The following is a 12,243-nucleotide window of genomic DNA, read 5'->3' as shown; positions in this document are numbered from 1 at the left end:
GGCTTCTAGAATGAGTAGACATTTATCCACATCAAAACGGCTGCTAAGTTAAATTGACATATAATATGTGACATCATTAAGATTTAAGATTGACATTCGGAAACAGACATATCTGTCAAACGGGTTGGACAGATATGTTTTCATAGGATAATAAAATTTCACAAACCAGGGCATTATATACCTGAACTATTTTCTATGCAATGAGACTTTAAATATTAACATAAATAGAGTAGCCTAGTTTCAAGACGGATACATTGTATGTCACGCGCTCGTATCTCTCCTCTATTTCTCTCGATCCCTCACATCTTTCCTCTCTAAATTTTTTAAATTTACCATTTACAAGTCCAGTTAGCCCAACATAAATGATATTGCAAACTGCAATGACACGGTCATATAGTCCAGAGGCTTTAATTGGGCCTAAAGGATTTTAATCAACTAGCGATATATCATGAAAAGAACTTATGTATTAAATCGCGATGTATCAACGTTATTCGTATGTATCAGAAATTTGTAAAAAGAGGAAATTCGGTTAATTACCATAAAAAGTCAAAATAAATTGTAATTGGACTTTTTCACTATACGATTTAAGTAAAATACCCTTCATTTAACATACAAAACGTGAGGTAAGACGTAACAAAAAAAAAATCAATTATTGTAAATTAAATAACTTCAATAAATCCAAAATTATTTATATCTTTGCCTTTCACAAGTTGTTGTAGACCAGACAAACTTTTATTTGTGTATGTTTGACCTAGTTTGATTTGCATAATATCATAATTAAACTCAAATATATAGATTGCAGATTGGACTATATTTATATGATTTGAGGTGTAATTGATTTTTTTTCATTACTTGCTTAGTTGACTAAATTTATTTATTTTGTTTTAAATAGCGGTAGTTTGCTTTCTCTAGCATATCCCAAATACAATCAGATCAAAAAATTCTACTCAATAATGAATTTAACAAAGATTGTAGTAGCATTATTTTTCATTGTGATTTTTGCAGCAAATGTTGAGGGGAAAATGTCTTGTAGAAAATTTTGTATCCCCAATAATTTTTGCAGGTATAAAAAATGCCTGAGACACTGTCATGATAATCCTCCTGTTTCTAGTAAGGAAAATCAATTGAATGTTGCTCCCAGTTCAATTGATCGGAAGCTGCTTCAATGAGCAATTTTATGCTCTTGTTCTTAATTTATTTATTTAACTAAAATATAAAGTATTGAAAACAAAACTATGGAAAACATGTTATCTTGATGACTCTAATTGTAATCAATATTTTATGCTTTTAATGAAGTAAAGTAATGTGTTTGTCATGACAACTCCATCTTTTCGTCTTCAACTTTCTTAATTTACGGTTTATTTGTCACCCCTAATAATTAAAGGGAAATTAGTCGTAAACAACCCCAAGGGAAGCGATGATCGATACAATATGTTTACATTTTGGTAAGCAAAACTCGATAGAGAGTTTGGGCTTGCTAGCTGTAAACTGACCCGTGAATTAATTTGCTTTCCTTTTTAGTAAACCAATGTCCAATTGGGCTTCCCAAAGTGGCCCAGTGTGCTCAACAGATTTACTTTCGTAAATTTTTCAAAAATCTACTTTTATATGTTTTTTTTAAAAAAAACTTCTAAAATTTGTCGGAGTAAATATAAGAATTTATAAATACTTGTTTGATTATTTAAGGGTAAAATAAAAAATAAAAAATAAAATTATTACTAAATATTTTTTATTATAACTAAAAAGAAAAGTGTCAAATTGTAGCGGAACAATAGTGGTTCTTGTTCTGCTGCCTGTTAGACTGTTAGTGATCGTGATTGCTTAGCTCTTGTCTATCAGTGCTCCGGCCTATCCACCGCTTCTCTGCCAGAGTTTTGCCAAATAGCAAATAAGTATAATTTATATCTTGATTTTTTTCTTTAGCGGAGTTTCTTCTTCGTTAAAATTTTATCCCACAAACGTCTCCTCTTCTTCTTGAACACTTAGGGGCGGCTCAAACAAATTAGTACCAAATTCGAACAAAGATTTTAAATTTTAATATATTTTTAATGAAGTTTATAATTATAGTCAACTCATTGAATCTTTCTTGAGACATAGTATTTTAGAGTTGTCAAACTTCTAATAATTATTTCCTCTTATATGAAACTTTAGATTTTCTACAAACAATATTTAATATTTATTTTTAAAAAAATATGATAACCTATTATTTCTTCTTAAATTAGGAGCTCTAAGGTTATTGCCTTTTTTATTAAATATAGCCGCCCCTGTGTACACTTGTATATCATTGTATTCTTTTAAATGAATGAGGATCATAACATATATCGGTTCAATCGGAAAGAAATTATTACACGGAAGCTTTGTAGAATTATCGTAAAGCTATCTAGCTAGAAATTAATCCCTTTTATGAAAGACGTTATTAGTTGGTTGAATTGTCAAGGTTGCATTTTCTACATGGATCTTATTTAAACTAGTTTCAAAAAGAATAGAAAAATGTACAGTAGTAAGCTAAGTAATTAAACTAGGTTGTGAATTTTTGTCTGGATTCTAGGAGAAAATTAGGGGCTACTCTAGGGATTGGAAAAGGCAAAGCACAGACATGCAGGACTCAGGCTGACATATTATGTAGGTACCATAAAAAGTGGCAGTGATTTTTGAAAACAATGAGAGGAATTAATTATTAAATTAGCCAGAAATATCATTGTGTAATTAAGTAGAGTCAAAAAACTCAGAGGGTAAAGTGAAAAATGTATTCATATATATTACTACTACTATACTACTACTTTAAAATTCATAGATACTATATGGGTGAATATTGATGTTGACTCTACTTGAATAGGAATTGCGTGATGAAAGAGAATGGTCTGACGATCTAGTAAAGCCAATAAATGTATATTGTGAGGAAAAATTAATGACACAATGAGAGAAGGCTTCACTATTTTCCAGGTTTGTCAGCTTTTTTATCGAGGGATAGGATGTATATGACTTCCCCTCTAATCAATTTATGGCGGCTTGTTATATGGTCTTGGACAATTCTCACTTCATAATTTAACTTTTAAGGTTGAGCGAGGTTCAAGTCAGAGTCAAACCCAATTCATGAATTTATTATATTTCATTGGATGTTGCGCTTATATTATATTGTTCATGCTTTAAATATTTAGTGCTTCAGATATTTAGTCTGCACATACGGAGGAGTGTTGAGTTCAACATCATGAGCATTAGGGCCATAAAGGCCTATATGAGATCCTAACAACGTGAGGGTGCGACGGTCAGTCTAGAGATTGAAAGAGGCAGCGCCTACCAAGCAAAGCTTTCTTGAAGAGGCAGGGTGTAGGGGGGCTGGGGCTTTTCCCCCACGACCCCTTTTAAAGGAGAACACTCCTTGGGCGAGGCCTTCTGTTCTATGAACACCCCACCACTGAATGATTCACTTTCAAGTTCTCGCCTCCGACCCGACCCGGGAGAATTAAACGAGTCAGCTTGTGTTTCAATGACGGATAAGGCGGTCAAGCTACCTGCGCCTGTCTGGTCCGATCGTTTAGCCGCTCTTTCTAAGTGTTGAACAATCCCTTCAACTAACTTTTAGAGTTAACTTAGTTCCAATGTTCATTACTTAATCAAATATTCATTCTTTTTCCATAGTCTTTTTTCAACAAAAAAATCTGGTTAAAATCTTGTTAAGACGATGACAATTCAATCCAGAGAGAAGGGTTACTGTAATTAATAAAAAGCATAGTAAAATCGGTGTATAATATATAAAAGCATCTCTTGTATGCTTATGAAGAAACGTCACAAGTCATCTAGCTTAGAGAACAAAAAAAGAGACGTTAATTAATTATCATTATGGTTCTTAGAATATTTTGGAAATAATCTCTCAATCTTCATGAAAAAAGATTTATAAAATCTATGTACACACTATCCTATGTAATTTCGCTTGTGAAAATACACGGGTATATATGTTGTTCTTCTTCATCATTTCTTGCATATGGACTTTTTCATAAATGTGCATACCCATTTTGTATGGTTTCTTAATTAGTTTTAATATTCTATTTAATTACTCGATGTCGCTATTGACAAGTACTTATTGAATCTATTTCTTAAGCTTACAATAAATTAAAAGTTGCTACTCAGCTAATGCTAACTCACAAGGATTTTGAACCAGTAAAATTCATCTTCTGAGTTCATAATAATCACTATTGATCAGTATTCTCCCAAGAAACAGCCTGAGCATTATACGTGATGTAAGAACAACGCATTACCTTCTGGATGAAATTGCGACAAAATGATCATTCTTCTTATCAAGAGAATTATTTAGTAACGCTACGAAAATTCGAAAAGTATTATAACATTATGATTTCAAGGTCCAGTACTCATTGTATTTATTTTGAATGCAATACAAAACGGCGATTAAGAATACATAAATGATTACCTTTTTAATTGAATTTCTACAATATTAGAATGATTCTTCTTAGCAATCGAATTTCCAATAGACTCCTTTTATTCGGTTTTCGTGTTGCTATCACTGAATTAGTTGAACTAATTTTGCAAAAGGTTGTATCACTTGAGTGAACATTTCAAAACTCAAATTTCCCAAAACAACAAATCCAAAGTCTTGTTTTCCTTTGTTATTTTTTTTCTTCATTTTTTATGGTGGGTGTTAGCACACAGTACAAAAGACATCCCATCAAACAAAAGGAGCAGATTACAAGAATGTAATAGAGCCAAGTAACGACAGAATTCAGCTTCAAATCCCAAAGTGCATATGCAATGTTGCATCCATGCCAGTTCATCCACAGATCCATTATGTAATTTCTACCATCTTATTGCTTCTTCTTTTCACATCAAAATATATCCAAGGTAATTGATATCGACAGTACAAATATTATTATCACCCAATTTTCGCTATCAATATGAAAGTTCAAGTAGTTACTGATAGTAAAAAAAAAATTACACTATTTTCAAGATTATCAATTTTACATTTTAAGGAAGCATACTAGAAGGGTAAATATATTTTGAATGACTGCTAATATAAAAAGAATTCTTAGACTAAAACAGCTTGTGTAACTTGAATTAGAACTCTGGTAAGCAATAGGTCATTGAAAAGATTATTCTCTGAAAGAAAAAGAAATCTTATGCCAACTTTACAAGAGCTTAGAATGAATTATATTCTTCCACAATTCCTATATTTTTAACCCAAAAGGTGAAACAAAAATGAGGAATGACTTCTTATTCATGTGAAGAGATTTATTAACAAATCTGTGTATGATGATGTCACAAGATCTAGTACACAATGCAAGTTAGGATATTATCTCAGATTTCAAGATTATTTTCCATATCCCTGTCATCAATAAAAACAGATATACATGAGAGAAAGATACATTAATGGAAAAGGAAAACAATAAATCACATGATGAACCAATACAAACAAATCTCTATATAATAACATTTTATGTCGATCAAGATATATATTTGTTTGTTCTTATAGCGAAATATTATTGTAGATCTAACATACAAACATAAAATGAAAAAGTAATTTCTAAAAAATATAGACTGTTGAAGTAAACCTTTACATTTTGATTTATGTGAAACCATTTGAATGGATAGTAGTAAGTTGATAAAGAATGAAGATTTGAAATGAATGTAAGGATTATGTCACATTATGGGAAGTAGGAAGTAAAACCCTAAATAAGAAATGATGAAAGTTAAAATTAAAGATAGTAGCAGAAAGAGACAGAAGAGATTCAAGAAGCCATCATGAGAAAAAAGAAGCTAATGATATGTAACACTAACTCAAAACAGAGAGAAAACTGACACAAGCATAGGAAAGTGGCAAATGGAGTCAAATATCTTCATCATTACACCAATCTGCTCTTGTCCACCAACAACACTGCCTAATAATGACCAAATCTCACAACCTACAAAATACAAATCCAAAAACTCCCCTCATATAAACCAAGATCTCACATTAAATTCGACAAAAAGAACGTACCTTTTTTCAAAATATGTGCATGTATATATATGCATATCCCACTATTTTTGTGACTAAAGTAATATAGTGACGGAGACAATATTTTTAACCAGAAAGTTCATCAAATGAACTCCTCTAGCTTGCCCCCCCTCTCCGAAAGAAGTAACAATTGGGGGGAATGAAGCCTGGTCCGAGAACACCAACATATGATCCATAAACCCTTTCCATATTTGAAAAGCATAAAATGGGACTAATGGATCTAGTTGGTGACCTCGAGCCAGACAACATTCCCCTCAACTGAGAGAACTTCCTCCATATGAATCTTGGGGATGAAGAGGAGGGATATTGTTGTAGTTAAGAAGGAATGAAGGAATGGGGGATAATAAATAAAGGATGGAGAAAGAAAGAGGGTAAGAAAAGGACAAACAAAGTCATAAAAGCATAGCAACAGACACTATGGGCCTTGACCCTACAATTTGCTCCACAAATACATCCCCACCCCCAGACAGACATATTATACCAATACCCACCCTTTCTTCATGTGTCACCATCTCTCCCCTTGACTTTAACCTAAGTATATATGCACAAGGTCATTCAACTTATAAGCATACACAAAATCATCAGTGAAACAACAACACATTCAATATAATCACAAAAATAAGTTTGGAAAGATAGTGTGTAGACATCTAAGACCCGGCTCATTTGGATCCCTTCGTACATTCAACATGTTATTAAGATGTATTCACATGCGATCAATACAGTTTCCGTTCAAAATTTTGGTACCATACACAAGAATCTGAGTATTCTAGGTCCAAATAAAACTTAAGATAAATGGGTGTAACCCTACAAAAATGTTTAATTAGATACCCTGATATATACTTAATGCCAAACATTCAGAACCTTAGCACTTAGCAAAGCGTAACATATATTGTAAAGTTGACCATAAAACAGTTGAATCACATGCTATTTTAGCATAATTGAAAGTTTTAAGTCAATTATTATGACTGCTTGTACCTAACATGTTATTTGACATTATTGGATTAATCGATCTATTTGATAAGCGCTATTGACAGCTTGCTTTTTTATAAAGGATGAAATAATTAATCTTGATTTTGATACGTATGTCGTAAACTTTTTGACGTGTGTAATATTGTCAAACCGAAAAAGTAGATAGTGAGGGAAAAAAAAAAGGGCGGGGGCGGTTCAAGGGAGACAATTATCAATACATGACCTAATATAAGCATCATGTAAACTTTTCTCAAAATAATACCCAGAAAGTCAGCAAAAAAAGGGGAAGGCAAAAGATGAAAAAAAGAATAAAAAAACATCTTATTCCAAAAACGAGGATATGGAAAGAAATAATGACAAAATAATAAGTAAATGTATATCACGAGATGTAAGATATATTATATAATATCATGAATAGGGTAAGCTTGACAGTGAAACAACAACACAGTATTTTGAACAAAAAAACTTGACAATTAGAAACGGGTCCAATTGAAGGATTTTGTTCAAGAAAAATAGAAAAAGGAATCTTTTACGTAGTTATGACAAATAAACATTTTTGTAGGGTTACATGTTCTTGTGTATAATACACTATAATTAAGAGTATACCAAAACCACATGCCACAATTTAAATTAGTTGAAATTGATGCTCAAGTCTTTGCTTTATTTTATTTGATATTTACAACTGAGTGATTAAGGAGTTGAAAAAAAAAACTGTGTTCACATACCAAAAGTAATAATAGAACTTGTGGCATAAAACATGACATTTTTATAGCTAATCATATCCAGACCCCATGTTGTGGGATTTCACTGGGTTGTTGTTGTTGTTGTTTTATAGCTAATCATTAAGAAAAAATAAAAGGTTTAAAATTAAAAAAAAAAACAAATTTAAAATGAAGCTAAAGGAGTAAAATTTTTAAAAATAATATTTCTCATTTATCTACGTTCAGAATCAGATTAATAAGTTTACAAAATAGGCACACATGAATAAAGAGTGGTTTTAAAGTTATATGGAACAATAATGTAATAAAATTTAATATTTTAAATTTAATTCAATTTGTCATAGCAGATTACTGTTACCTTTTATTATAGCTTGTAAAATGTAGGTCAAGAATCTACGTTTATCAAATGGAGTTTTTATCGTACGTTAATCTACATAACTTTAAGTCTTTTATATAGTCAATTATCTAAACTTATATTGTAAAATATTTTTACGTTATTTATGTAATTTAAGTTGGTGTAATAGATAACTTACCGTACTCTTTAAATAAAACTATTTTCATTTTTTATGAACAATTATAAATTGATAATTTATTTACTAAATAAGAGAAAACAAAAAACAATAAATGGAGTGACATGAAAAAAAAAAAAAGGGGACCCTCGTTCAGAGTGTAACTTCATTTTCTAAGCTTGCGGAGGACAGTCTTGGTCAGCCACAGTTTTATGGAATGACAGTATTACCCTTCCTTATTTTACTATTGCCACGTCACTCCAACTAATACTCAACTGGGATTAATTTCCTCATAAAACAACTCAAATCTCAACAAAAACTGATTACTTGCACCCGTTAATTACTTATATAATCAATAAATATATAACATGAGTAAGCATTTACAATTTATTTCGCTTATTCATTACATATTTTAATTTGATATAAACATGATTGATACATAAATTTTTAAAACAAGTCTCGGCTACTATATTTTATATTTCTTCTCTCCTAATATATGTTCGCTGAGAAAAATCTGTCACTGAGTGCACTTATAAACAAACATAAATAAATTAGTCATCTCTGCATAGAAGATTGTATTTCAAAAAAGAACTCCTCATGACTTGAAAATAAATCTTGAAGAGCTAAGATTATAGATTATTATTGATTATTGATGATCATTGAGCCGTTGGAATAGTGTTAATCTATTCATTTTGTTGTGGGACATATGTAACATTTTTAAAAGAGTCAACTTGAAAGGTTAAAAAGAGTAAAATCAATCAACTTTTAAGAAGAAAAAAATGTAGTAGTACAACATCTAGTGGTAGCCTTTTAAACATTTCTGGTTTTAAACTTTTTCTGTTCCCTAGCTTAATACTCAATTTTCTTTCTTCTGTATGCGTGAAATGGAAGAGACTTTTGTAGAAATTAATCCCTTTGGCTTATTATTGACAAGCACCTTTTTTGCTTTTTTGTTCTCTATTAAATTCAAATTTTCCATGGTAGTTCAACAACATTGCAGCTTTTTCTAAATTTTCTTAATTCCCTACCTAGAAGGTAATGTTAATGTGGTCCATTTTCCCTCATTTGCAAACAGTCTAGCTATTATCACCACAATCGTGATTTTTATGACATATATGTCTGTGTCTAAGAGCATATAAAGTTCATGTCCAAAGTAACACATAATTGGTTACTTTCGTTCTAGCTTTTTTCTACAATATGTATCGCCGTGTCTACCTAAGGGCATTATTATTTGTCCACAATATGGAAAAGAGTTACAAAATAATATAGATAACAAAATTGATTATTGTTTTTATACATTCTAGAGAAACTTACCAATTAATGCTATTCGAAAGGGTAATTTCTAAAAATGAAAAGATGTGTTTGACATTAAAAGAAAAAAATATAAACTATTATCCCGTCGTACATGTGACTTGACTTGATACTGAAATTTTTTCAAAGAGGCTGAAGAACTGATCAAAGATAAGACGGTCGACAATTTTTATATTTAATTTTAAAAAAAGTAGGGTTTGTCCCTAATAAAAGAAATAAAAAAGCATGAAATTACTTTTTCTCTTTTTCACGATTTGAATAGAATTGTATTTTTTTTTTCTTCATTGACTCGAGGTGCTGCACTGATTTTCACTATACCCTGCAGCAATTAATACTTGAATTTATTTTAGCAGTATATACATTCATTAATTACTTATTGAGCTGCTACTACTACATGAAAATCATGAATTGACAATGCTACTTTTTGACTTCATGTCTCCTATATTTCCATTTCATTTATTTATTGTGACCTACCAGCTCAGATTATACACAAACTCTGCCTTAATTTCCCCCCTTATTCTTTGCAAATTGCAACTACTAGCTAGCTAGCTACTAGATCTCCTCTTTCATATGTATGTGTATATAACTAGCTTTATATGTCTAAAGAATCCAAATTTGAATTATTTCAAATGCAAACTACTCCCACAGTTCATTTTAGTTATCATGCTTATTAGAAATAACTTGTTCAAAATAATTATTATTTTTAAAAAATAATAATATAATTAACTTGATTAAATCCGAATTTGATTTAAAAAGTTTCACATTAAAAGATAAAGTATTTTTTTAACAAAAGCGACTTGATTTCCAGAGTAACTAGAAGAAGTTGTTTAATACTCCCTCTGCGTTAGTTAAAAATACAAAAATCAACATTTGAGTGCTTTGTTACAAATTAAAAAATTAATTAATTTTGGACGTTTTTAATCATTCAGGGAATACCCTTGGGAAAAAATGGTGCATGGGAGTAGTTGGGAAAGTAGAGAAAAAGGTGGAGTCCTTTTTGATGCATGCTTTTTCACTACCCAAGATTTCACTTATTATAATAATTAAATTATATTACAAAGTGGGGGGATAGAAAGATTCGTTTGCATTATGTAACAAATGAGAAAAATCTAAGATAAAAAAATTTAAGATCCAAGTCTTTGATTTGGTAAACACAACTCTACCACGACACATTGATTTGTGTTTGTTTTTTTTCGTCCTTATATTAACAAAAATATTATGAATTGATATAAAAATACAAAAGATTCTAGTAAAAGTTATAATGAATGAATGCTCTTGATTCTTTTCCAAGAAGATACAAGAGTCAATTCCCTCCAACATTTCAACCAAAAATGGACTAACAGTGTCAACCTTTTACTTGCATTAGCTTTTGGCTTCACTAGCATTTTCGTACGTACTCAGAGATAATGATATTCCTCGTTGGAACACGATCACTTTATTACTTTTCTTTTTTGTTTAATCTAGCTTTTCATAATACACTAATTACTCCTTAAAATTGTATTTTTAGAACTTTTTGACCAAACACAAACTGTTTCTCATTAAAAGATATTTTTTTTAAGAAAATAAAAATTCAAAATAAGCTGATTTTAGAAATTTAACAAACATGCTATAAATATGTAATCCAAATTGATTAATATGAGAGAAAAAATGAAAACTTGGGTAGAGTTGAACGAGTTAGTTTATAACCCAATATTACCCATCTTGATCAAGCTCATCTCAACCCAATAAAATTGTTAATGACCAGCCAATTAATTGATTTTAACTTACTCAAATTTAACCCGACCTACTCTTTTAACATCTATAATTACCATTTTAAGGACTGTGACCTTTGATTGGTTGAGTGGAATTCCTTTTTCACTCTAATACTTAAGCTAAGCCTTTCAATGATGATATTTCATGACTCAATTCATACTTTTCTTTTGCATGGTAATTGTGGGCCGAAAGGATGGAAATGATGATACCGAAACTTACATAGATATGTTATATTAAGTCCAAATTTGCAAAATGGAGCGACAAACCCAGCAACTTATATAGGGGAAGCATGGAGTTGGTCCAGAATAATACTTGGTGGGCTTGACCCAATCATAACGTCCTTTGATACAAATTGTCTACTTGGTCTTGGCTTATACATCAAAGTGCCCAAGCAAGTTTAGTCCGACTATAGGAGTCTTTCATATTATCTAACTAATGTGCAGTATTTTGAAATTTTCTTAAAGTTAAACCACGTTTATGTTAGGTGATTTCGATTTTATATGTCTAAGCTTTGGTAGGCCGATACCAATGTCGGGCAGAAGGTAGCACACTACTAAAAAACCTTTCAAAATCGATCTCAAGAGGAGGGATCGAATCTCGATTGTGCATTTTATATTTGTGTAATTTTGAAACCAACCTCAGGGACCTAAGTTTATCTTTTTCAAATAAAAAAAATTAATTCAAAACACCAACCTCGTGAGGTCATTTTTCTTTTTCAAAATAATAATTATTTAAAAAGAAATAAATCAACCTCATGAGGCCTTCTTTTGCAACCTCCTGGGGTTATTTTCACATCGAAAAGCGATCATGCATTTTGCGACCAACGTTTGGAGTTGATATTTTATATTTTTATCTTTTGTTGTTTTTTAGTAATCACATATATCTGATAAAATAGCCGAAATGTGCGCAAAGTGGAATGAAAAAAATACCATTACGTTGATTGTTAACCTGCCTAAACTTTCTCCTTTACCAAATTATG

General features: G+C 30.8%; 1 long non-coding RNA gene across 1 annotated transcript; it reads right to left on the bottom strand.

Annotated features, from left to right (window-relative positions):
• Positions 1 to 5,005: 5,005 nt before the first annotated feature.
• LOC129888618 (uncharacterized) lies at positions 5,006 to 6,305 on the bottom strand. Its single transcript, XR_008766692.1, has 2 exons — positions 5,810 to 6,305; positions 5,006 to 5,335 (listed from the first exon to the last, which is right to left on the bottom strand). It is a non-coding gene; the product is annotated as an uncharacterized LOC129888618 (long non-coding RNA).
• Between the last annotated feature and the right edge of the window lie 5,938 nt (positions 6,306 to 12,243).

This window comes from Solanum dulcamara, chromosome 5 (genome assembly GCF_947179165.1).
Source record: "Solanum dulcamara chromosome 5, daSolDulc1.2, whole genome shotgun sequence".
NCBI lineage: Eukaryota > Viridiplantae > Streptophyta > Magnoliopsida > Solanales > Solanaceae > Solanum > Solanum dulcamara.
This window is presented reverse-complemented; position numbering and strand designations above follow the sequence as displayed.